This window comes from Saimiri boliviensis, chromosome 3 (assembly GCF_048565385.1).
Source record: "Saimiri boliviensis isolate mSaiBol1 chromosome 3, mSaiBol1.pri, whole genome shotgun sequence".
Lineage (NCBI taxonomy): Eukaryota > Metazoa > Chordata > Mammalia > Primates > Cebidae > Saimiri > Saimiri boliviensis.
In genome coordinates this window covers 74,738,340-74,762,695 of record NC_133451.1, presented here as the reverse complement: position 1 = coordinate 74,762,695, position 24,356 = coordinate 74,738,340, and the positions used below count along the sequence as shown (strand labels likewise).

General features: G+C 37.3%; 1 protein-coding gene and 1 pseudogene across 4 annotated transcripts in view; one reads left to right on the top strand and one right to left on the bottom strand.

The window, feature by feature from the left end:
• Window positions 1–24,356, top strand: part of RASGEF1B (RasGEF domain family member 1B) — a 623,038-nt gene that overhangs the window by 486,865 nt on the left and 111,817 nt on the right. The window lies entirely within an intron of this gene.
• On the bottom strand, window positions 1,716–2,649 carry LOC120363552 (zinc finger and SCAN domain-containing protein 5B-like; annotated as a pseudogene).

Genomic DNA, 24,356 nt, shown 5'->3' with positions numbered 1-24,356 from the left:
TGAGTTACCATGTGAGATAGTATCTCACTATTATTAGAAGAGTTGAAGCAGAGGTTAAAGAATGTGTTAGATGATGGCAGGGTTTCTCATAAAACTATGATATGACTCAGTACATAGAAAACTTAACAGTCATTTAAATTGTTTTATATTCTTTCCTACCATTTTTTGCAAGATATATCATTGCCTTGTTACTTAAAGGTAGATATTGGCTAAATATGGATAATAAAATGACTTAAAATAACAGCCAAAACACCAGCAGTCAAGCTTGACCCCATGCATTCCATAAGTAATGAGTTTGCTTACACCTGAGGAAGTGCAATGAGACCTCTGAACTATTTTCTTACAATTCTCTCAACAAACATTTATTGAACATCTACCATGTACTAGGCAGGCACTGTGGCAGAGTCCAAGACACAAACATGGAAAAGACATGGTTTTCAGGTATATTTGGGGCTATAACCCAAATGATGTGCAGGATGATATATTCTTAATACTAAAATGAACTTCCATTTTAAACTTTTCTTGATTTAATGTTCCCCCATCTTATTAGATGCTTTGACATCCTTAGGAGAATATGTACATGTACATATGTACCTTAGTGAGCCATTTGTAACGCTTTAGTAACTTTCATGCGAAACCCTTTAATGTATGCCAGTTAAGAAAAATGGTTTTACTACATTCTTTTAAAGTGAAATAGAAAACAAGTGAACAGTATTTATTACAGGCATCTTCCTCTGTGCTGCCATCTTTGAATATCTAGCAGGTTTATTCAGGTGCTTATACCTAAGATATCTTTTTATCTTACTAGTTAAACTAGTGAAATGTAAGTTCTGAAGAAATCTCAGATAATTAGAGGCCCTTTGATCTGGAGTATTCCACAGTTAATGTGTGAGCAGATGCTGGCCTGCATTAAGCACTAAGATCAAAAAAGAGTTAAATGGGAGGTTAACTCTGCAGGCTTCAGTGGGATCCAACTGGTTCTGGACTTCCACTTAGACATGAGGCAATTGGCAAGTTAGGTTCCAGTGTTTTTTGCTCTTTGATTACTTTGCAGCTAGCTGCTTGCTTGCTTGCTTTTTATGTATGTATGTGTGTATATGTATGTTTGTGTATCTGTCTCTCTCTCTCTCTTTTTTTTTTTTTGCAAATTATATCAAGTTGTTGTTTTTGTTGTTTAAAGCAATCTCTGAACGCATTCAATTTGCCAAACCACCGCATTCCCATCTGGGTGTGTAGGCTCGGTGGGTGGTGGAGCTAGGGGAGAAGTCCTTGACCAAGTCTATGTTGCTACTTTTTTTTTTCCACTAAAAAATTATTTATTTAAAACACAAATTTACCCAGACATTGTGTATTTAATCTGGACACCCTCTTTGGACAATTGTACTTTACAGCAAAACAGTGGGTAACAGCATGTCAATCAGGACACTCAATTTTTCATTATACAATATTGAAAACTAATAAGACGATTGTTTATAGAAAGAACAGCAACACAAATCAACATAAACCTATAAGAAAACAACAGACATAATGAAACAGAAAACAAAACTCACTGGGGAGCATACATACTTACTCAACTATCCTTGGAATTTATATCAAAGGCACCCCTTCTGTGTGCCAGACATCCTTGTCCCGTCATATGTCATCTGATAACATTGCAGAAAAATCATCATTCACTTCTTCTTGCTGCAAAAGACATAGACCTGATTATGGAATCACTAGGAAGTGGTTTCTGGATGTGTTTTCTGGTGGCATCTTAACGATTTCAGCCAGCTGTAGGCTCTTGGAAACTTGGAGTGTTTATAGGGTTTCTCTCTGAAGTACATGCACTGGTGTGCCTTCAGGTTCTTCCTGTAGGTGAAAACTTTCTTGCAGACTTACATTTGTATGGTTTCTCCCCTGTGTGCCTCCTCTTGTGACATTTCAAGGAGAATCTCCTGGTGAACCACTTCTGGTAGACGTCACACATGTAGGGCTTCTCACCAGTGTGAGTTCACTGGTGAAGCTGGAGGCCTATGGGCTACATGAAGCACTTCCCACAGAGATTACATGGAAAGTGTCTCTGCTGTGTGTGATCTCTTATGGATGACTAGCTTGCCATAGTACTTAAACGTCTTACTGCACACGTCACATGCAAAGGGCGGCAGTGCCATGGCTTCTTGGCCATTGCGGTGACTGCCTGCATCCTCAGGGCCTGGGGAATTAACTGGATTTATCCCAGCTGGTTCCTGGGATTCTCTGTTGCCCACAGGTGTGGCTACTCCTTGAGGCCATTCTTGGGAAACAGAGGTGGCATCTAGTTTGCTTCTTTTGGGCCTTCTCAGATTCTGAGTATCCTCTGTTCTCATGGTGGGTCAAAGTTTCTCTCTCCACCACGCAGGCACAAGCTGTGTCAGCATCCACATTTTACACAGAGGCTCTTTTTTAGGGTTCCTTCCCCTCCGTTGCTCTCACTAGATCTGTGGGACCCTCTGGAAGCTGAGGCTCTGGAGATGTAAGCCCTGGGTTCTCTTCCCTGTCTACATTCAGATCCTTCTCCAAGGTCTGCTTGAGTCCTGGAGACTTTGGGTCACCTTTCATGACAGTACTCTCTGGCAGCAGGAAGTCCTCTCCTTGCCTCCTGCATGGTGCGCTTTTGAACTGAAATGTCATCTTTTCAGCAAAAGACAAGACAGACTAATTCACCTATGGAGAAAAGCCAGGCTGCTTAACAAGCTGGCCACATCTTCATCATTGCTTGTTGCTTAGGGTTGGCTGTCTAATGAATCTGTGTTCTGAGGACTCAAGTATGAGACCCATATTCTTAGAAAGATTAATAACCACTTTTCTGAATACCCCTCCCTTTAAATGCAGAAGACAACACAGTTGCGTGTTGGTTTACTCCAGAATGTCCAATGGCTGTTTTTAAATAATCATTATAACGAAATACTATTTTTGTTTGAACAACGTGTATCAGCACTGAAACAAGTCACCATTGATTAAACTCACGCTCCATCACCAATGGCAGGCACACCTATGGGAAATCAGATAGATTGCAGTAATAATGGTGAACTACGGTGTCCCCAGATTATATGATACCTTCCTGCTTACCTAACGCAATCTTATAAAATGTGAGAAGGATCCCTTTTCAAAGCCGTCTGTGTATATTAGTAAAAGTAGAAATACTAGATGTCTTCAGCAGTGGCTGGGATCCAGAAAGAAGCACTGATTTATACCTTTGCAGTCCTAGTGATCCCCAGGCAGGGGTTGGCTGAAATACCCATGCCGAGCGGTGTTAGAGGAGTTCCTTCTAGTGTTACTACTCTTGCCTGGTTATGCTGGAAAGACTGCCTTCATAGTCCCCCCTGCTGTTACATCTGGACTCTGGCTCTTGTGGAAGACAGGCTTGTGACTATTCACTGTAGCAGAGGTCACATCAATCTACTCACAGTTCCTTGCAGTACTTAACAGTGTGTCAAAATGAGTAGAATAAGAGCACACTCAAAAAGATCCATGTGACTTTTATTTGTTTTAAAAGTTTTCATCTCAAGCAGAACTGGGGGGGTCCAGGTAAATAACTCTCCAAGAATGACTCCACTTTTTTAGTATGTAATGGAACATCTTCAGTACTGCTGTTACTACCAGGTGATCCCATCCTTTCAGCTGAGCCCTTGCTCATATCATCCAGCATGATACTCTCAACACAGATAAGTTTCAAACCCACAATTTCTGAAAGTCAACTGAAGGAACTACAAAATTTATTGTGGAAATTCCCAGGTACCACTCCTGTATGTACAGTGCTGTAATTATTAATGTGAGGATGGAGCAAGAAGCAGTGATGCTGTTTTGCAAAATTATTAAGGAAGTTCTAAAGACTTGAAAGAGCCAGGTAAGTTCTGGCCTAAAGCTTGTTAATCACTTTCTATGACTTTACTACAGTACTATAGTGCCGCACCTTTATATTTTTCTCAAATTTTACTCCAGACTGTTAGTCATAAATTCTGACTACAACATTTTCTTCTTTTAAATAGTTTTCAGAAGTCTTGCATATAGTATGGCCAAGATAGAATATGCACGTCTGAGGAATTAAAATTGTTCACAAGCCATTAGTATAAATGTCTTGCTCATAAACGACAAATTCTAGGGAGGAAATCATGCTATTATTTCAAGGGACTCTGATTGTTGTCTTCTCGTAGTTTGACATGCATCAATTTGAGTTTCTACCAATTAAATGTACATTCTTATTATCATAGGAAGATGAACTAGAGGCTTTCAAAGTCAAAATATCTGTTGGAGCTGGCATACAATAAACTAAAGTCCACCTTTCCAGATGGTTCTGGATGTCATCTTTGGATATAATACCCCTTTCAACCTCAATAAAGCATTCAACAAAAGACTCCAAAATTTACCATACTTAATGATGAATCTAAGTAGGACATTGATAACCCAAAGGCACTAGCCAGTGAGACTGTATTAAAACATGCCAATGAATTTACAGCTATTAATGATGGTATTATCTCCAAATTTAGAGCAGCCAAAGCCACAGTCCAAAGAGAACCAAAAAGCACTGGCCAATGAGAACCAAACAGGTTTTGCATTAGGGCTGCTCCCCATCTCCTTTCACTTGCAAGTGCGGTCTCAAAGCAGTGTTTCCTCTACGTTGCTAGGTGAGCAGAAGCCTTGTGCCCATGTAAACCCTGAGCTACAGCCTCCCCTGACCTTTGTGACATGGCAATTCTGCCTGCCTGACCTACCTACCAGGCCTACACCCTTTAACGTTTCAGCCCTACATTACTTTCTCAGCCAGTTTCTATGGGACCATTTTTCATTGAATTAGGACTTCCTCACTGTTTTCACCTTGGGCTTCCAGGCTTATTGGAGAATCCTACCATGGCTACTGAGGGCAAATACCTCAAAATCTGGACAAGCAAGATGACTTCCTGACACCTCTAAGATTCGTTTTTTACTCTGACCACTGAGTCTAGCCCAGATTTGATTGGAGTTTCTCACACCCTCCTTCAATATTTGTTTTGATCTAACAATGCTACCCTGCTGTCTAGTGGGCTTTTCCAAGGGCCCTGACTTAGTACTGCTTCAGTCTTTCCTCCCAGGCAAAAGCTTCTATCAGAGCATGACCTAGGCTAAGCTATATATGAAATCTAGAAATGCATATTATAACACACAGGTAGAGAGGGCACTTTCCAAGAACTTCAATTATGTGGAGCAGTTTAGATATTCTTACAGATAAAAGACTGCAGAAGGTAGCCATTAACATTCTGTTTGTAGATTCAAGGGCATGTCAAGCTTGAACAAATATGCCTTGCAAAATTTATTAAATTGTAAGCCAGGAGTGTGTTGTAAAAGTCACATCACATGGACTTAGTTAATCTTTATTATTCTGTAATGTAAAATATATGAATTGGATGTATTCACTGGGCACAGAGCCCAGTGTGTCTCAAAAAAATTCAGTAATAGCTGTTAAACGATTCTGCTGTAATGAGTATCAGGAAAAGTTGATTCTTGTTATAGTTTTTCAACAATCAGAAAAATAATATATCCAAAGTCCTTTGCTAAAGCTGGGAGACTATATAGCCATAATTGGCATTGCTCAAGCATCAGTGTAAACATATAGAATTGGCTTTCTCAGAGAAAAGCTTCCATTTACCCTTGTGAGGGACCCATGAAAAATCTCTTGGAAAGGGAAACAGTTTACAAGGAGAATGAATGTTTAGTTAAATAACCAGAAGAGATCAATTGTACAAAGTTGCCAACAGATATACTACCTGGTTATTATTTAAGAAAACTGGAGCGTCCAAGTAGGATCTGTGCTGTTACTTTTGGTCTACAAACTAGACTGCCAATGTTTGAATATTAGAAAAAAATATCTTTTGTTTGAAGAAATAATTGGTGGCTGAGGTCTAGAAATAGTATAATTTTTAAAAAGTGCTCCTCAAGCATTCCAGTGCATGAGAATCATCTAATGGGCTTATTGCAAATGCAGATATCAGGCCCTACTGTGAGACATTCTGGTTCAGTAGGTTTGAAGTGAGGCCTTGTAATCTGTCTTCAAAGTAAGAAGCCAGGTGATTTTGATGCCAGCTCCATGAAACACCTTTGAAAAATTGAGGAAAGACCATGGATTTTGATAGTGGACAGAAGTAGACAAATCCTAATTTAGACATTTATTTGTTGGTAGTCTTAGCCAAGTTCCTGCACTTTCTGAGTCTCAGTGTCCTTATCTGTAAAATGAGGATATAATACTCCCATAGGGTTGTTGTAAATATAGAATAAAATTTGCATAGAACACACATGCAGTATATAGTAGGTATTCAGTAAATGTTAGTTTTCTTCCAAAGTTTTCTACCAGGGTTATATAAAAAGTAGAGTGACAAAATGAGACTTGGAGAGGAACTGTAAGTCTATTATTAGCACATGACTGTGTAGTTTATTGTCCAAAGTGGGACACTTTTGAGAATTGAAGGGAGGTTCTAATAATACTTCTTGTTTTTAGAGATGGAGTCTCCTTCTGTTGCCCAGGCTGGAGCGCAGTGGCATAATCATAGCTCACTAAAGGCTTGAACTTGTTGGCTCAAGTAACCCTCCTGCCTCAGCATCCCAAGCGTCTGGGACTACTGGAGCACCCTACCATGTCCACTTTGCTATTAATAATTGTGCTAAGGCAGCTGGTGTAAGCCCAAGAATCTATAGTCATCCTAATTATTTGGAAGATAAAAGATTATATATTTGCATTGCCTAAGCTCAACCTACTTGATATAGTTTGGATGCTTGCCACCTCCAAATCTCATGTTGAAATGTGATCCCCAGTGTTGGAGGTGGGGCCTGGTGGGGTTTGGGTAATGGGAGTGGATCTCTCAGGAATGGCATGGTGCCACCTTTGTGGTATAAGTGAGTTTTCATCTTATTAGTTCACATGAGAACTGATTATGTAAAAGAACCTGGCATCTCTCTTGCTCTGCCTTTGCTTTCTGCCATGAGTAAAAGCTTCCTGAGGCCCCACCAGAAGCAGATTCTGGTGCCGTGCTTCTTGTACATTCTGCAGAACTCTGAACCAAATAACCTCTTGATAAATTATGTGGCTTCAGATATTCCTATATAGACACACAAAATGGACTAATGCATTACTCTCCATGATTCTTAAACTGAAAGAAGTGGATGTGATCTTTTCAGTTGACTTGGCAAAAGCTTTTCAACTCTTGGTAAGCTCCTTGCTGTCTGGGCCTGTCCCTAATGCAGTTTTACTGTCTCTGCAATGGCTGGCATAGGTACAATGTACTTAACATAGTAGATTCCTAAGAAAAGATTTGTGAATGACTAAATGGATTTTTATCACCAATTTGTTTTCTGTATCAATCCAATTATTCTCAAATAACAGATATTCTAAATCAATAACTTCCATTTTCTATTTTGTCTGAAAATTTCCAAAAGTACCAGAATGATGAGGATCATAGCAAAGTTCTGTTCAAATTTCTCTATTTTTTTTCTGTGAAGAATTATATGGAATAAAACCCACTCATTCCATGAATCTCTAAATGCAGGACAACTGACATCTTCATATACCAAAGGATGCTATTTTAATAACATAAGCTGGTTGGTCTTTCTGTTTAACAGGATATCATACTTGCTGTCAATAGATACTTTGGTAGTCACGAGAAGATGACAGAAAATAAAAGATTTTTTTGTGTCTTTTAATACCCTTGAATTTGAAAATAATTTAAAATAAAAAGAAAATGAAATATCAAGAAATGTTGACTTAGGGATATTTATTGTAGAGATATTTGCATCAGCAAAGGACCAGAAACAGTTTATGTTCAACAAGGTGGGACAGGTGAAATAAATAATGGTAGCAGTTCTTAAAATGTGACCCATAGACTTCTGGGGTTGACTATAACAAAGCTATTTTCTTAGTAATACAAAAACATTCCTCACCTTTTTCATTGTTTTGACATTTCCACTGCAAATGCAAAAGCAATGGAGGGTAAAACTTACAGTGCTTAGCATGAATCATGGTAGTGGCTCCAACTATCCTAGTAGTTGTCATATTCTTCACCACCACAGTTTCATTTGAAAAAAATAAAAGGCCAATTTTACTTAAGAATATCCTTAATGAAGCAGTATAGATAATGACCAATTTCATTAAATCTTGACTCTACTCTTGAATACTTGTGCTTTAATATTCCATGTGACAAAATGGAAAGTATGCAAAAAGCATTTTTGCTGCATATCAAAGTGCAGGGGTTGTCTCAAGAAAAAGCACTCTGCGGTTGTTTCTGTTGGAAGTTAAACCATAGTGGAGTAACATTTTACTTGAAAAAAATGATTGACAGACAAAATGACAGCACTGAGTATTTGAAAGATACTTTCTCAAAAGTAAATGAAGTGAACTTGTCACTTCAAGGAAAGCAGTGGACCGTATTTCTTGACAATGGTACAATTTGAGCTTTCAAAGGAAAATTAGCAACTTTGAAAAGCAGGCAAGTACAGTGGCTCACTGTAGTCCCAGCACTTTGGGAGGCTGAGGCAGGCAGATCACTTGAGGTCACAAGTTCCAGACCAGCCTGGCCAACATGGCAAAACCCTATCTCTACTAAAAATACGAAAATTTGCTGGGCATAGTGGCATTCACTTGTAGTTCCAGCTACTCAGGAGGCTGAGGCAGGAGAATCACTCACTGGAACTTAGGAGTCAAAGGTTGCCGTGAGCTGAGATTGTGTCATTGCACTCTAGCCTAGGTGAAGAGCCAGTTTTCTCAAAATATTTTTTGAAAAGCATATATCTGCCCTATAAACTTGACAAAGTCCCAATATTTAATAACTTTCTAGGAAGATTGGTATTGATATCAATGTATATAATTTTGTAATATGATATAGTAAAATATGTCAACATTTGAAATAAATGGTTAATGCATGATGCTACAAAATCATGTATAGGTAAATGATTGATTCAAAATGTAAGACAGCTCAGTAGATTTTAATATAACAAAGTAGGAAAAGTTTATTGAGGTAACTTCAAATTCTGTAGTGCAACTGACTTTTAAGAAACTACTGGCCAGGCGCCATGGCTCATGCCCAGTAGTTTGGGAGGCTAAGGTGGGTGGACCACAAGATCAGGAGTTTGAGACCATCCTGGCCAATATGGTGAAACCCCATTTCTACTAAAAGTACAAAAAATAGCCGGGTGTGGTGGCCCACCCTTGTACCAACTACCCAGGAGGCTGAGGCAGGAGAAACGCTTGAACCAGGGAGGTGGAGATTGTAGTGCACCAAGATCGTGCCACTGCACTCCAGCCTGGGCAAGAGTGAGACTCCTTCTCAAAAAAAGAAAAGAAAAGAAAAGAAAAGAAAAGAAAAGAAAAGAAAAGAAAAGAAAAGAAACCAAAAAAAAAAAAAAAAGAAAGAAGCTACCACTTTGGCTTGGTGGTTCATGTCTATTATCCCAGCACTTTGGGAGGCTGAGGAAGGAGGATCACTTGAGTTCAAGACTAGTCTGGTTAACATACTGAGAACCTGCCTCTAAAAATGTTTTTTGAAAAATTATTCAGGCATGGTGGCGTGCACCTGTAGTCACAGCTACTTGGGAAGCTTGAGGCAGAAGGATTGCTTGAGCCCAGGAGTTCCAGGCTACAGTGAGCTATGATGACACTACTGCACTCCAGCCTGGGAGACAGAGTGAGATCTGTCTCTGAAAACAAACAAACAAAAAAAAACTACCACTTTGGGCCGGGCACGGTGGCTCAAGCCTGTAATCCCAGCACTTTGGGAGGCCGAGGCGGGTGGATCACGAGGTCAAGAGATCGAGACCATCCTGGTCAGCATGGTGAAACCCCGTCTCTACTAAAAAAAATACAAAAAAAAAAAAAAAAACTACCACTTTGAATTTCAATGTAGTTGGAGAAGAACATTTGCAATTATCTGAAAAGCCTATTAAAATACTCCTCTGGCAGGTGGCTCACCCCTGTAAATCCTAGCACTTTGGGAGGCCGAGGCAGGCAGATCACTTGAGGTCAGAAGTTTGAAACTACCCTGACTGACATAGTGAAACCCTGTCTCTACTGAAAATACGAAACTTAGCCGGGTGTGGTGGCATGCCTTAATCGAAGCTATTCAGGAGGCTGAGACAGGAGAATCCCTTGAACCCAGGAAGTGGAGGTTGCAGTGAGCCAAGACCATGCCACTGCACTCCATCCTGGGTGAGACTATGTCTCAAAAAAAAAAAAAAAAAAAAAAACTCCTCCCTTTTTCTACTTCCATATCTGTGTTAGGCCAGATTTACTGCAACTAAAACATCGTCTTGCTACAGATTTAATGCAGAAGCAAATATGAGAATCCAATTGTCTTTAATTAGGTCAAACATTAAAGAGAGTTACAAATTTTATAAAGTAATGCCATTTTTTCCTCACTAAATCTTTTTATTTTGAAAAATATGTTAATTTTAATTTTCACCAAAAAGTGAAATTCATTTATATGAATTTCATTTATAAATTCATTCACATAAATTCATTTATATTTATGTGAATATGCAATGGGCTTATAAATTAACTTATAATAAATATATTCTTTAAATATATCAGGATTAAATTCTGATACGTAGACATTTAGATAGATGGATAAATAGATGGATAGATAGAAAAAGAACTCTCTGAAATCTTTAGTAATTTTTAAGAGTATAAAGTTTTCAGAGACCAAAAATGTTTAAAATTGCTGAGTTATGGTATATTGATAGTATAGAGTTTTCCAAAGGGGGAATGATGGAAGGGTGATGAGGGTTAAAAACATCACCTATTGGGTACAGTGTCTACTGTTTGGGTGATGGGTACACTAGAATCCCAAACCCCACCATTATGCATTATATCCATGTAAGAAACCTGTACGTCAACCCCCTGAATCTAGATTTTAATATAACAACTCTACAAAAAAGTGGGGGTGCTATGCAATAGTGAAAAACAGTGAGTAGATTTATATGTATGTATGTTTATTCCATCCTATATTATTATGTGAATGAAGCAAGTTGCATTATAATATGTATAGTATACTTCCATTTGTATAGAAAGGGGAAAATAAACATGTAGAGAAACATAGTTATAAATACATATTATTATTTATGTGTGTGTTATATAAACATACATATACACATTATTATTATGAATGAGCTGTGTTTACATTTGTAAGTGGCCTGGGATTCGGGTACAGGGTAAAATAACTTTTCATGGTATATCTTTTTCTATTTTTAATTTTTTTACAATGGATTTATGCTATTAAAATTAATAATTTTTAAAAATAAGAATTATATAAAGAAGTAATAAATTATCCAATATTTTATTAAAATGCTCAATAGGACAGAATTGGTAATAAACCCTAGACATATTAACACTGAGTTTCCCAACTTTGTCTCATTAACTATTGAAACAATGTTTCCTTTTTAGTTCACAGTTTCAAATTTTAAATTCAACCATAGCAAATAAGTACTTTTTGTCCTGCTCCCTATCTTTCTACAAACATTTATTTTTCTTTAGTGTTAAGCAATTTTATTGGCAGTGCTTATTTTTGTTAAAATGGAATGGGACAATTTCACAAGCAGGAAGAGTCTTTCCTTCTCACTGGATTCAGTTTATATCGGAAGAGGGAAAGAAAGACAAACAGAGCATGAAGGACAGAAAAGATAAGGATTGTGGGGAGGGAAATTACCAAAAGAATAAGGGGAACAAATGAGAATGAGGAAGGAATGGGTGAGAGTGGGAGGGGCATGAGGCCAGAATGTGAAATGGGACAGAGGGAAGAACAATCTGGAAAGAAATCAGGAGAGTAGGAGGTGGAATTAGTGCAGGGTCAGAGAGCAACTGGCTAGGGAGGAATGAAAAGGGGAAAGAAAAACAGAAACCGAAACAAGAAACTGGGCTGAAAACAAAACAGTCGATTGAAGAAAAGTAGCCCCCTCAGCAAGTGACTGAGGGATTGCTAACCTTGGCTCCAAGAAAAATGGGAATAAAAATCTCCATAGAGAAATTCAGTGAGAACTGAGGGGGACGTGACACTTGATAAGAGAGCAAGTATTTTGATTTAGATGAGACTCTTTCCTTTTAGATATAAATTCTGCGTAGTTTCCAGGTGCCAGTGTTGGGTCTCTCTAACTTTCTGTCCCCATGTTCCATCTAGGAGGCAGAAGGCTAGGGAATGGGATGCTGTGACAGGCAGGTAAAGAGCAAGAAAGGAAAAAGAAGCTCCTGTGATCCCTTATCCTGTGAGGAGAAGAGAGGGTGCTGAAAGGGTCCTTTATCCGCTAGCTGTGCAGCTGGACACTGTGTCTGTCCCTCCAGCTGAGCAGCAGCCCAGCCACTTCTGACCCAGACAGTCCCTGACAGTGTTCTACCCACCAGCCTCGGATTGTGGCCAAAGAGCTGTGGGAGGTGGGGACTCAGCAGAGCAACCTCCAGACTAGAAGATGAGGGAAATGGAAATGTTGAGAGAGAAAGGCAAAGAGGGGACTGACAATCACAAAAGTGACACTTTTACACAAGAAAAACTTGAGGACCAAAATGGAGGAACAAGGGTAGGAAGAGGAGCCCTCACTCAAAGGAACAAGTCAAAAATACACCCAACTGGATTTTGACCTAAGGGTTTGCCTATGATTCATTTTAAGGAGCGTTATTTATTCTGTGATGATAAAGAATTTGGGGGTTCTGTGTCACCAGTTTGTCAGTGTTGTTATCACCACCCGGATGCTAGATCCCCCAATTTTAGGGCTAAGATCTGGGAACTGGAACCCAATTCTCCAGGTTTAGAACTGTCTAACCCTGATCTGCTCTTTGCAAGCAGCTGGCTGTGCCATAGAAAGGACACCAGCGAGTTCTACCAGGCAACAAGAGAACTAGCTGCACAGGAACAATGAATGTACTGGTCTGCCAGCATAAGACATGTATTAGTCTACGGTGATGCTGGGATGAACATCCACAGAAAGCAAGGATGGGACAAGCTAGTCCCATTCTTGTCTTTTGGTACCATTATGACCTGTCTATACAGTTTCAGTTGGGCAGAAATATTAACATGATAGTCCTAATATTGGGCTAACACTAAGAAAAAAGCAGATATTCTCAAGTGATGCAAAAAGTAAGCAAAAGCTTTCTTTTTAATTACCATAAAAATAAGTGATCCTAAAACAGCTGGGGCTGAGTCATTCAACATAGTTGATTACTTGTCCCTTGAAACACTATATTAATTTTATTGTTAGCTTTTTATGTGGAATTGCATTAAGCAAGGTAATTCATTTTTCAGCTTCTTAAAAAGTATATTCTGGTTATATTTTTGCCTTTCCTTTATTATGCAATGTTAACTGTTGTTAAAATGAGTTATTTTTCTCTACGATTATGTATTGATGATCTGGGACCTACTGAAGAATGTAGACTTGTTTGCCCCTATGCACAATCTGTATATTAACGTTCAAGGTTTTCTTTTTATAGGTTTCTGTTCCTTTCCTTGTTGCCACACTATCAGTAACTACTCCACCCCTTCCTTAACCCCCTTTCAACTTGTTGGATCTAATCTACTAAAGGCTTGGAAGTCAAGTAGCTATGTGTACAAAAAATTATGGATAAGGTAACAGGAAATAGGTTCTAAATCAGGATGTGAGCAAGATACCTGAACTTCAGTGTGTCCGATTTGTCAGTCTGTTGGTTTCACTGTGTGAACTTCGCGGCATTATTTGGATGCCTATAGTTATTTTGTATGTTTTATATTCTGATCTATGATGTCATTAACAGATATGTCCAGGTGAATTCAGGAAAAATGAGTACTTTTAACCTAAATAGAAGAAATCCTAGCCAGTTGTTGAGCTTTATTGAACACAAACTTCAGTGGAAGTAATATTCTGCGGAAAGGGAGGGCAGATTATTTTCTAAAAAATCAAAACACAATTATTACTCTAAAAACTTTAATTCCTGGCTATTTTACTAAGTTTTTAAAATACAAATTTTTTAGATCTCAAAAATTTTACCAAAGATATTCACTATTAATATATGGTCTTTCAGAAACTACCATTTAAATGACTGCTGGTTTTCTCTTAAATGGGAGTAATAAGACGGAATTACATAGCTCATCATTTTGTGTATATGGTGTACATTTTGTATACAAGTTTGTAACGTCTCTACATATCATAAATATTTTTGCTTTGCGACATAATCTCCATGAACAGCTCAATTATTGCATAGTATATTGAATGGGTGTACTTCAATATGTATATTTATTGGGCATTGTACATTCCACTTATTTTGTGAATTTATGTATTTGATATTTGAACATAATTGTTTTTTACCAGATTATTTTAATTTTGACTTAATACTTTATTTTCTTTTGTCAGTTTTAACCACGCTGTATAAATTATACAAGATAAATTAATTTTTCTAGCAAGATGTATTTTACAAAGATACGAACTGAAAAGTAGAATTTATTTAGACAGAAACTTTCTTCTTGACAGAAACCTCTGTGAGAACACTAGTCAAAGACACCTGAGGTTGTTTTGCTTAGTTAGATGTCAAAAAGTTTTTTCTCTCTTGCTCATCTTGCTTATTTTAAACTTGGTCTTCCTTTTCTCACTTTAAAATAATGATTTTTAAAAGGCTACTCCTTTTCTGAATTTTCTGTATTCTCCAACCTATACATAAAATCATTTGACTCCTTTTGAAGTAGCAGTGATTCAAGCCTTATATTTAAACCAGGTGTATTGTTTTTATATTTATTGATAATGTGTTACTTCATAGCATCCAAATGGATAAAGAGAATTTTGGTAACAGAATGTCCATGCTAGAGGGAAACCTACTCACCACTGATCTTCCTCACAGATATCTTGAGACAGAAAATATACGTTTTATTCCACTGTTTCTGAAGTACATGGAAACGACAGCAAGAAATTTAAAGTCAGATTATGTCATTTATCAAATTTATTAGGATTTATGAGTTGTACCCATCTAGCATGATTTTCAATAAGAGGAGAAACTTCCATGTGGAAACTAAATAATAGATTTAAAATACCTGAGTCAGGTATTATACTTCTCTCAAGGTTTTAAGGCATCCTTGAAAAAGAGTCTAAATGCAGTAAGTTAATGTAACATAACCAGTCTGCCGTGGGACATTTTTACCATGTCAGATCTCCCAGTAACATGCTTTCTGAACTTGGGCTAGTGACAAGCTTATCTAGACCTCAGTTTCTTCATTTGTAAAATGAAATGATTTGGTTACATGAGGAGATTGCAGATAAGCAACAGGGTGTTACTCCTGGATAGAATCTCAAAGAGAGTCAACATTAGAATGTTGATTTGATAAAGCTAAGGAATAGGAAGAATATTCTTCAGCTATGACGTAGACTCCACCACCTATACAGGTTGGAAGGAAAAAATACTTTCTCATTTTCATGATTACAGCTGCTGGTTTCATGTCCTCCTTTGTAGGAACCCCCTGTTTTGACGTACAGGAAGGATGCTTGAAATAGAAGTGAAAGCAGAAACTCCAGACAATATAGGAAACACCAAGTGAATGTATATGCCTGCAAGGGGACCTAGCTCTTTATCATTCTGAGTAATTTGGAAGAAATGGTATTTAACAATGTCTGCTTCCTCAAATAATACCTTCCTTAGGTGAATGTATTGCCTAAAAGATATTAAACATCTAGTCCAAATTTCAAAGTAGAATTTCCCAAGGAATTTTCTTACAGTAGAAATAAATATTTCACCAACTATCAGAGATCAACTGAAATTTTTCATTATAAATTCCTATCAATTTACTATTAGTAATTAGATAGTTAGGGTCCATCAAGTAGAAAGATTGTCAAATGAGACTGGAGATATAGATGGCTTGTAAAGGGAACAGAATCTCCAAAGATTTCTTAATGAGTGGCTAGTTCAAGGCAATCCAAAGCACCTCTTTATTTTGCCAAGCATGTTTTTGGTTTGGTTACGGACATGGTGCTCCTGCAAAGACATTGCCCCAAATTCAGCATCTTTCTGCATGGTTGCTTATGCTTCAAGCTGTTTAATAGCCACAGCCTCCTCCAAGGCTGGGCCTACAGTAGCATTTTAAAATTGTTTTTGATCACAATCCACACAAGAAATATACCTAAACCATGATCCAGCACTCCCATATGTGAATGTATGCTTGTACATATATCCATGCCAGTCAGAATAGTGATTATTAAAAAGTCAAGAAACAACAGATGCTGGCAAGGTTGTGGAGAAATAGGAATTTTCCCATTGGTGGGAATGTAAATTAGTTTACACTGCTGGTGGAAATGTAAATTAGTTCAAACATTGTGGAAGATGATGTGGTGATTCCTCAAAGATCTAGAACCAAAAATACCATTTGACCCAACAATCTCATTATTGGGTATATACCCAAAGAAAAATAAATCATTCTATTATGAAGATACATGCATGTGTATGTTCACTGCAGCACTATTCACAATAGCAAAGACATGGAATCAACAGAAATGCCTATGGATAACCTGGATAAAGAAAATGTGGTAATATACACCATGGAATACTATGCAGCCATAAAAAGGAATGAGACCATGTCCTTCGCAGGGAGGGACATGGATGAAGCTGGAAGCCATTATCCTCAGCAAACTAACACAGGAACAAAAAACCAAACATGATATGTTCTCACTTATAAGTGGGAGCTGAGCAATGAGAACACATGGACACAGGGAGGAAAACAACACACACTGAGGCCTGTTGTGTAGTGGGGTTGGAGGAAGGAGAGCATTGGGAAAAATAGCAAATGCATGCTGGGCTTAAAACTTAGATGATGGGTTGATATGTGCAGCAGACCACCGTGGCACATGTTTATGTAACAAACTGCACATCATGCACATGTACTCCAGAACTAAAAAGAAAAAAAAGAAAGTACATCTAGAAAGAAATGATACTCTTACCAGATGGGATGAGATTTCCTGTTTTAGCATATGTTGCTTTATTTATTAAAATGCTGTGATGACCCACTATGCTGATGATACAATCCACAAATAGGCTTCAGTCTACAGTTTAAAAAACATTGAACTAAATTAATAATAATTATGATAAATATAACAACAGTGAACAATAATAAAATAAAAGGCTTCAACCAACAGAACCCTGGATCTTCTTTAGAAAAATTAGTTATTTATGAGTGACTTTAAGCAGGAGATATAGAGGGACTATTTTATAGTATATGAGGATTTTCTGAAAGTTAATAAAACTGTGACAACCACTTTGGAGACTCTTTGTCTCATTCCACCTGTGTTCCTGATTTATCTAAATACTGTTGCATTGGATGTTTGAAAGATCTGCTTCTATATATGCTCTGATCTTAACTGGACTTGAGAGTTAAAAGAGAATTTAAATGTATAACGCCATAATTTTCTGAGCTGCTAGGAAAGAAAAAAATGCTGCTAATTATTATTATAAAATCCCATTGATTCTGTGACATTTAATAGGCATGTTAAAATATGAAAAATACATACTTTCTTTAAAAGTGTTGCTTTTAAAATGAACACTGAACTAAGTCTCACTGGGGGGCTCATCTCAGGCTTTCTGGGTCCCATGTTTTTCCCTGGATAAGACAAATGGGAGTTTTCTTAACTGTAGGAAAAATTAGGATTGTATTTTTATTAATTTTATGGAACTTTTTTAGAATTTTAAATTTGAAAGCCATCATTAGTGACAATCTGGAACCTACCTCCTCATGTTACAGTTGAAGAATGATACCCAGAGAGCTAATGTGACTTGCCCCAGATAACATAAAAAAGTAATGACAAAAATAAGTTTAAAAGATAAAAGAAAAAATAAATCTAGTTGTCAGACTGGAAAGGAGAAGTGGTAGCCCAGGGAAAATCAGGGATAGAACCTAAAGCCTCTGGTCTATTTGTTATAGCTGGTCCAGCTTTTTATATGGAATTGGTCATATTAAAAACAAGATCTTTTTTTTTTTTTAAAAGAACCTTCCACCCTTTTAATTCAGTATTTCCATTCTTTGACGAGATTTAAATTATTGCTGAAAGGTCTTTCTCAAACGTTATTTTAATCATGATACTAATATTTTTTCCTTCCTAAGACTCAGGAGCTGCTTTGGTTTCAAACCAATTATTTACTTTCCGTCAGGTGATCAGGATCTTCCACTATCATCTTAATTTGTTTATTTATGATTTATACCCTACACACTTTTTATAAGAATTAGCTGGATCAGTCTTTCCATCTATTTAACTTAATCCGGTCACACTATCCTATCTACCGTTTCAGTGAATCCACCTGCCATCACCCACAAGCGGTGTGAGACTTCCCAGTCATGTGACTACAAACGCTCCTCATTGTTAACTTCTGTCCATGTTTTCCTGTAAATCCTGCATGTGTCTCCTTTGGAAAACAGTTTTTAATTAACATTGTTTTGTGATCCATACATATTTAAAATATAGTCTACATTCCTTTCATTTTTACTCAACAATTGACTTGAAAAATGCTTTCTAACTGGTCTCAGCTTTTATGTATTATGTTCCCTTAAGGGTACCACTTTTGCACTGCCCTGACTTCAAGGATGATGCTCAGTCTAAAATGTTTCCTGACTTATGTGGTCCCTGTCCTCAAGGAGCTAACAACTTAGTAGGCAGGAATATTGTCATACACACACACACACACACACACACACACACTCCCCACTGAGTTACAGGAAGGAACACATGCACAAAACAGCAAAAGGACTTATTCATAAATGGTTGGTTCATCCCCTTGTGAATAGCAGAAGGTACAGAGTATCTGGCTAACGAGAGACTTTGACCTCACCTCCCAGCACTCACTATCTGCATCTTAACACTCATCCCATACCTAATTATCTCCAGTTCCTCGAGGACGCTTTGTCACACCTTTGTTCCTTCATTCATAAGCTTATTAGCCTACAGCAACCCTTACCCCCTTGTTCACCTGGACCACACATGTGCTTTACAAAATCTCTAAAGAAACTTTCTTTCCCACCACCACTCTGCCCCTGCTCCCCTTCACCATGCAGCCATGAAATCTGAGCACCTGTGGCCCATCACAGCGCTTGTCACTGTGTCCTAATTGCTGACATTTCCCTTCTCAGACAGCCTGAGAGGTACTTGTGGTAAGTACCCCTCAGGTACTAGAATGGTGCTGGCAACTATAGTCTGTGGTCAATTCCCATTGTCCCCACCACCACCACCAAGAAAAAAAAAGCAGAAAGAAAATAAATTTAATCAAAATGCCAAATCTACTCCTAAAGGAAATGACACTGTGAGGTTACTGAGCAAACAGAACTGCGGTTGCTCATCCTAGATATTAGAAGTTATTCTTAGAGTCAGGTTGCTCTTCAGAGTTCATTTTTGATGGAGAATAAGTCATATAAGCTTGTTAGCCATATTTTAGAAAAAAATGCCATCTTCTAAAAGGTTAGAGCCAGCTGGATTTCTGTTTCAAAGACTCATCGGGTATCCTTAGAAATGCTCTCTCTCTCTCTTCAGTGTTGCAGTAGTTTTATCACTGTCATATTTTCCAAGTTGGGTAACTCCTAATATATTGCTGAGCTCATTTTCCATTGTTTCTTTACCTTTTAAAACTAGTTATATGCATATTAGCTTTAATAAAGTTCCATTAATTCATTTCAGTTCACTTTATCCTCTTCTATTTCATATACCCCATTGACAATGTTTTCAGAGCCAGGTAAGGTTCTCCTTAAGGAAGGAGAAGGCAGTTGTAATTTATTTTCATGTACTCAATGAAAAACCTGAATATCAGTTGATTTGCATTCTGGGATTCATAATCTAGAGGTTTCCTGGTGCCTTGAACCACACAAAAAGTACATCTCTGGACAGATCTTTGGTGGGACCTAAATATGAATCGTATTAGAGTATCTAATTGTCCTGCTTTGCTAGAGGTCAGGAAGTTTAACCTAGTAGAAACTAAATGGGCTCTTGAGTCATATAAATATCTGCAGAATGCCACATGCATTGTAAGGATGATGCAAAGGGCATCTAAGTCACACAAAGCTTGATTTATCCTCCTCTGCAGCTTGCCACTTGGGCAGTGTCATATATAATTAATGTAAGGTACATATTAAGTGCCTTAAAATGTTGGTTATTGCTAATGTTCTAGGCTATTTTATAAAATTGCTACAATATTAAATAATTTTTCATTAGTATCTCACATTATTCAAAGACTTAAATTTAAAAAGCTGTCAATAGCCTATTGGGCTTCAACACCAACACTGATACTGTAGATTTGGGATTTCTTTTGTTACTTATTTCATTTTGTTTTGATTTTCATTCTGGAGCGACTGCTGGCTTACCCTGTGCCAGACACTGGTATTGTTATGAAGTTGAATCACACATGAATCTAGAATACTATTATTGATATTCAACAGAGTTCCTTGTATGTAGAGTCCTTTTTAAAGCTCTCTAGTGGCTTCTTTTGGCTGAATCAATTACTTTTGAAAACTTTACTGATATAGGAAAAACCTGAGTGGGGGAGATGACTTTATTAAATGACTCATAAATCCAAGAAGCAGCTTCCAAACTACTTTGTCCATGATATGTAGGAAGAAAGCGCTTATAAAGTCAACAGGAAACAAGAGGGATTTATTCCAAAAAGTATAACCTTGCCTACTTAGGCTATGAGAGGTTACCTCGAGATTCTGCTTATACATTCAAAGTTGTGGAGGCAGGTTCTGTAAGCAGTATGTCTGAAAGAACACAACATTTTGGAAAGTTCTTCCTAATTTAAGGGTAAAGATAGATTACTAAATAAAGAAAATCTAGATATATAAATATTAAAATGTGAAGAGGGATTGCTGGGATTGCAGGTAAATTTTTTTAAATTTATAATTCCTTCTAACTTTAATGATAAAAGTCACATAAAGAAATCAAATGCAGTTCAAAATTTATCAGAATGAAGTTCACAGATCTTTATATCAGTTCCTATCACCTGATATCAAGTCATCTTAGCTACTGATATAACTGTGAAATGAGAATTGGGTTATATTTAAAGGATCTGGGCTGAAGTGCCCCTAGAAATTGCAGCATTTGCAGCAGTACTCATATATACCTGGGAGAACAAGATAGATGTCTATGACTTTTTTTTTTTCCTATTCATGTGGATAAGAGCATCTTCCATAGAGTATTTTCAAAGGTACTTTAGCCTGGATCACTGAGACCCACATGCATCCTTTAAGATTTCAGTTGAAACGGTGGTGAGAAACTGTGTTGTTTATTCATTAAACAAAATAATAAAAGAAGTGTCTGCTTGTTATTGCAAGGAAGTGGCACAGAAGCCTCTTACTAAATAACTGACTTATCCCAAAGGATTAAGAAGAACTGGACAAATAGAATTTCACAAAAACAAACATACAGGCAAACAAACATTTATAAAAATTAAAATACATCATATGAAGCAGAAACTTTAAAAAAATCAGTAAGCTTGTCTTGCCTTCCAAAGTTAAAATATTAGAATTAGAATTCAGAAAGCAAACAATAGAAAGACTTGCTGAATAATTTTTACCACCAAAGAACAAAGCATGCCAAATGTCAGCTCGCAGAATCACACAGAACTCAACTTTCTAAACCAGGAAAGATGATGGAAATCATATAATAAAAAATGCTTTAAAGTCTCTTTCCCAAAATGTAGCCAAGCAATCTTAAAGGCAATCTTGAAGGTCTGTTGTTTAGAAGACATTCAACATTTAACTTTCAGTTAGACTCCAGTTAAAAACACCAAGTGAAGAGAGAAAACCCAGAGTCAACTACCTTGAGAGACTGGAATAATTCCACACCTACTGATGGCTGAGCCTCACTCTTTGTTGAATCATCACTAAAGTTTGTGTTGATTGTGAGAAGGGGATCTGCTGGGTATTGCAGGGAAGTGTATGCTTGTTCATTTTTGTATAATTATTCCTTTGAGGAATGAGTCCTTCATCATAGAGGAAGTAGAGTGTAGGTTTATTATAGGTTTTAGGTATATTTTTGAAATTGTGTTTGGTGCATTTAATACAGCTGGTAATTGCAAAATCCACCTCACCTGTGTAAGAGAAAAATACAGACTGTTACCTGTTGGCTCAATGAAATTCTGCACTCGATATTTAGTATATACTCTACATTCATTAGTTACTTCTCACAAGATGTTCTGCCTTAGCACTCAGTTGCATTCTTTATGCTTTAATTGTGAGGACCGTATGAAGGTAGAATATACTATCTTTTAAAAATGACAAAAATTTGTATAGCCAAACCATTTTCTTAAAGTTGAACAAATGTTAGATTGTTATTTTTCTTTTTTTTTTTCTTTTTTCTTTTTTTTTTTTTGGAGACGGAGTTTTGCTCTTGTTACCCAGGCTGGAGTGCAATGGCACGATCTCGGCTCACCGCAACCTCCGCCTCCTGGGTTCAAGCAATTCTCCTGCCTCAGCCTCCTGAGTAGCTGGGATTACAGGCACACACCACCATGCCCAGCTAAATTTTTGTATTTTTAGTAGAGACGGGGTTTCACCTTGTTGACCAGGATGGTCTCGATCTCTCGACCTCGTGATCTACCTGCCTCGGCCTCCCAAAGTGCTGGGATTACAGGCTTGAGCCACCGCGCCCGGCCCCTAGATTGTTATTTTTCATATCATTTATAATCTTGTCACAATCCACTTAATGAAGTTTGATTAGATTTCAGTGAAAATTATCTTCAGAGTAGTTACTCCCACCCCCTACCTCGGGAAGGGGTATAACTTTACTACAATGAGTAAGTAAGTATGGTGCAGATTTCATGCAAATGAGGTGTGCCAGAATGCACTAATTTAAATGTATTTAAGCAAACAACAACAAAAAAAATGCACAAAGTCATGGTCACTTAGATCACTGGAACTTCTAGGACCAGTTTCTTTTACTGATTTAAAAACAGAAAAAACCTATAATATTCAAATGAAGAACTTCTCACTCAAAGAAAGTTTAATGATTAGTCTCTACCTCTACCTGCCACTCTAAACACTGCTTATCATGAATGTCAAATTATGTTCTGTGAATTACTGATCTTAGTTATTAATCCTTATATACCCAGAAATCCCATAGATAAATAGACCCCACCAACAGGTGGTGTAAGAAGTGACAGGTAATAATATTTCTAGTCTTCTCTTTAAAGACTTTTCAGGGTGGGACACAAAAGGAAACTCTCCAAATGGTTAAATACACATTTAGTTGAATGAAGGGTGATTTCTACAATTATAGCAACATCATCCCAACAGAGATAGAGTCAAGTGAAATTGTATACTGGAATTGTTACATATTATATAACGTTGCCATTCATTTGTTAGAGTAGTAATAGGGTTTGGCTCTCTGTCCCCACCCAAATCTCATGTTGAATTATAATTCCCAGTGTTACGGGAGGCACCTAGTGGGAGGTGATTGGATCCCAGGGACAGATTTCCCCATGCTGTTCTCATGCTAATGAGTCTGTTCTCACGAGATCTGCAGGTTTAAAAGTGTGTGGCACTTCTCCCCACCCCCACAACTTCTCTCCTTTCCAGCCCTCTCTCCTGCTCTGCCATGGTAAGATGAGCTTGCTTCCCCTTCACCTTCCACCATGATTGTAATTTTCCTGAGGCCTCCCAGTTATACTTTTTGTTAAGCCTATGGCACTGTGAGTCAATCTTTATAAATTACCCAGTCGCAGGTAGTTCTTTATAGCAGTGTGAGAATGGACTAATACAAGTAAACAGAGTAGAAACTGGATTGTGAGACTTCATGTAGGTATCCTGTTGGTCAGTATTTATAATACCAGCAACTTTAATTATAATGAAAGCTGTGATTTTTCTCCACATATCTTTTATTTTTGAAATTTTATTAGCAGAATTTTTATTGGTGCGTCTTTCCCAGGTATTTTTAAGCTAAGTAGTATTCCATTTTCCCCCACAAATATGATAATTTGATCACTATAAAATCTAGCTCTTACTGAAAAATGTTAATATATATTATCAATGTTGCTAAATATCTAGCTGTGTGATTTTTATTTTATGGATAGATTCTTAATTATTTGTCAAATAAATATTTATTGAGCATCTGTTATTTGCCAGCTAGTGGGAATTCTGATCTCAAGGCATTTCAAATCTAGTAGGGGAAACAAATAAGAGACAATTTAAAAAATCAATATGATAAAGGTGAACTTGAAGCATAAAGATAATATTCTATAATAAACTTAGCAATTTATAGGCTCACTATTCCGAAATGTATAAGGTTACTATACATGTATAGTATGTATACATGTATAAATGTATAAGGCTAGATACTAGCCTCAGGACCAGCTGTATCTAGGGGCTTAAACAATATTATCAGGACCAGGATGTCTTTCTCTTTCCAGCTCTTGACTT